Here is a 4,038-nt window from a genome sequence, read left to right on the forward strand (position 1 = left end):
ATTATTTTACAATTTTTTATATTTTCAATCATTACAGTACCATTCTGGGTGCGAAAGGAAGAAGGGCGTTAAGTCTAAAATTACTACTTTTCAGGAGAACATAAAGAAGATTGATTTTAAGACTATTTTGTATAAGAAGTCGAATGTTTCTGTGTGAAATTTAGTAATTCAGTAGTGTTGATTCGACTCATCCTTTTTCTCATTTGTGCATGTATTATAGTGCATGTATAGTTAACTTAGCATGTTTAATTCATTTTTAGAATTTTAAGAATTATCGCCCTCTTTATTTCGCTCACTGCATAATTCTCTGTACATTTTGAGTTCTCCAGACTAGGTACTACTTCAAAAGTATTTGAGATAAAATACAAGGCAATCTAAAAAGAAGAGAATAATACTTCACTGTAGTTATTTTGACTTCTGGTGATCGGATAAAATTAGTAAGGTATTTTATGATCACGAGTGAACTCACCTGCCCTCCTGGTAACCTTTCATTGGTGTTGTATGGTACCTAAAATAAATATTGTCAAGCCCAAAATTCTCAGTATTGCTCGAAAATGGATTGACGACATTCCATAAAACTGCTCGCCAGCACAAACCACACAAAATCTCAGATGGATTCAAAAAAGTTCTCACCCTTTAATTGAATATTGGAATTCGTAAAATTTTCTTTATTTCTTGCAATTAGCCACAATAATGCTTTTTGAGAATTAAAATAGGATAAGTTTTATATTTACATACTTTTCTAAACGAATGTCATAAAGTATGTATAAGAATTAGGCTGTGTGGATGGTGTTTGGAAAAATAAACACAGGTATATGTGATATTTTCACTCCTCTGGAGGATGCAGCAAAGCCAATAAACCTAAAGGTAAACAAACATTGAGAAAACCGAGAACTTAAGAATGTTGACTTAGAATAGGTACCAAGGACCCAGTATAGGTCCTTTCTTTCGATATGATGGCCCATACCCAGAAAACATTTTGATGGATAATTCAATTTTCGAAAGCACCTCGATTTTTAGGTACCTACTTTGGAACAAACATCTGCGAAAAGAATGATATAAACCTCGATTTCGCTGGCTGACTGAAGAGTCTATTCAGGTAAAAGAAGAAAATATTCCAGGTGTAAAGCGTGACTTTAACCAATAATTCTGTATTGGTGTGAGACCAGGAGAATAATAAAAAGATGGATATTATGAGTTTATCGTCACCGTTTTAGCAAAACCATCTATGTGTCACTTTTATCAAAAATGACTTTTAAATACCAAGTCATTCCTTATTTTTTTCTCTATAGGCCAGTAAAATGATCTATGTGTTGGGTAAACTCGCTCCGAAGTTATTTAAAAAAATAAAAAACAGCTATGTGTAAGGTTCAAAAACCACGGTTCACAAAAACAACTATGTGTATATTATAGTAACATAAATAAGTAAGATGGTATTTTGATATCGAGAGTGTAATGTTTTTTTACAGTTTGGCTACACATTGTTTGTTTCTATGTTATATGCTATGCATTATGGTCTTGCACGACGGTTTGAAAGATGCTTTCTCAAAAAGAGAGACAGGAAATATTCAATAATTTCTGGAAGATGCCTACATGGTCAATAGGGTATAGGCGAGAATTAATTTAAAAGTTGGATAAACAACTACAAACGTCTCGATGACAGTGGCCAATTGAAAGCAACAATGACAGGTTATAAGAATCTGACTGAAGATAAATAATTGGTAGTGCAACCAAAAATCAAAACGGAGAGATTTGTGGAAAAATGTTACATTATGGTTGGATCTAATTCCAAAGTTCCCAGCCATTATTGCAGAGAAAATACCTCCAGGGTGTATGTGGAATCGTGTTTCCGATCCAAAATACAAATGAATGATGAATATAAAAAATGGTCTCTGGAAAATGGTCATAAAGCAGCAGAATATACTTCAGTATATTTACCACCAAAAAATCAGTATCCACCAACCACGTAAAGATCAGTGAGCCATCACTGCCATCTGCTGTAGTTATAAAATTAAGAATGTTTCAGAAATGGAATACAATAGCCACATTATTAAAAAAAAAAAGATGGTAGAAGACCAAAAATGAAATGAAGAGAGTACCAGAAGTATTACTGGATGGTTAGTAATCACAATGAATCTCCAAAGTGTGCTGCTATGTCCAAAACACAGGCACAAATGTATTATAAACAAAAGCTGCAACTACACAATTTCACCATATACATTCTTCATAATGTATCTTCTAATGAATTTGTCTCATCTCATCGAAAGCAGGACAATACAATGAAATAATTCTAATATCGGATGGGTGTGGATATCAAAACCGAAATAAATTATTCGCTACTGCTCTAAGTTATATCTTTAGAGAGAAAAAACATCGAGATTCAACAGCTTTTTCTGGAAAATGGCCACACCATGATAGAGGCCGATAGTGCACATGCCACCTAAGAAAAGTATTTTAAGCCTCCAATATATTCACCATCTGATTATATAGCACGTATGCGGCTAGCAAGACCAAAACAACCTTATAAAATTAATGTCATTGATTTTTAATTTTTAAGAATTATGGATAAGATTAAATCTGGATTAAGTTCAATCAGACCAGGAAAACGAATCGGAGATCCTGTTGTATATGATATTAAAATGTTACAGTATCTACCAGATGGAACAATCTTTTACAAACTCAACTTTATCAGTGCAACCGTTTGACCGCCTTTATAATATATATATTGAATCATTGCCAATATCGCAGTCGAAATACATACATCTTCAGGAATTAAAAAGTGTAATAGAGAAAGATCACCACTATTTCTACGATAACCTAACATTTAAACCTGCTAATAGAAAGTAAACGAACTTATAAATATAATATCATCTCACTATTGCATAAATAATTATTAATAAAATGATATTGAAATTTATCACTAACGCACTATGTATATTTCAACTATTATTTATGTAACAGTTTTTCATGAATTTATTATTATTCACATTTTGATGAATAAATTAAACTATGTGTATTTACAAAACGGTCAAAACAACTTATGTGACATCACAAACTGTATTTTTATTATTTTTGTATTAAAAATAAAAGATTTTAGTAAATAAAATAATAATCTAAGACCATTTTCTGATTATAATAAAGCATTCTTCATAATTTTAATGTTTAAATGTAACATTATTTTTTTATTCAGTTTTATCCTTCTCCTGCACAATTTGAGAAAGTGCACATAGATGGTTTTGCTAAAACGGTGACGTTATACTGTATTTTCTATTATATAATTTAAAAACTGGCAATATTACTTCTTAAGAATTCTGGTATCTGATTAGTACACCTAATCAATGAAATATGCCTACTTTCTATAATAGAATACAAACAATAAGTTTGATTCCCCGGAAAAATATGTAAAACAGTACCTACCTAAAGCCGCGTTGACACGGTCCAAGTACACTTGGACCAAGTGCCATCCAAGCGCACTCGTATGAGACAACTTCATACTAATTATTACTATCCAAGCTAGGTTAGATGAGTAGGATGCGGTCCAAGTAGCTTGGATAGGAGTAATTTGTATGAAGATGTCCCGTACGAGTGCTCTCGGTCCAAGTGTACTTGGATCGTGGCAACACGGCTTAAGTAATATTATAATTTTGAAGGATTTAATACGAAAGATGATTTGTTGAACCTCTATAGTAGGTATTTTACTAAATAATTCTATCTCATTCTTTTACACCTTCGTACCATAGAAAAATAATGGCAACACTAATCCCCACCCCATACCAGTTCAGTGTCGCCATATCTACAAAATATTCAGTATTTTTATTAATATTTTGGCTACGGAAAGATAATTTGGTTTTTCATCAAACTGATATAATTATTGATAAAATGTCACTTTTTACAAGATATTATAAAGGCATTTGTAAGATTATAAAATATGCTCAATTTAAAAGAAAATTGTTCAATTTTTTCGTCGACTTTCATACCTACTGATATTGGAAAAAATCAAAAAAAAAATCGACTGACTTTTGAAAATTGCATCTGGCT

The sequence above is a fragment of the Rhyacophila brunnea genome, unplaced genomic scaffold (assembly GCF_057557595.1).
Source record: "Rhyacophila brunnea isolate RB1 unplaced genomic scaffold, BYU_Rbru_1.0 scaffold_3, whole genome shotgun sequence".
NCBI classification, from domain to species: Eukaryota; Metazoa; Arthropoda; class Insecta; order Trichoptera; family Rhyacophilidae; genus Rhyacophila; species Rhyacophila brunnea.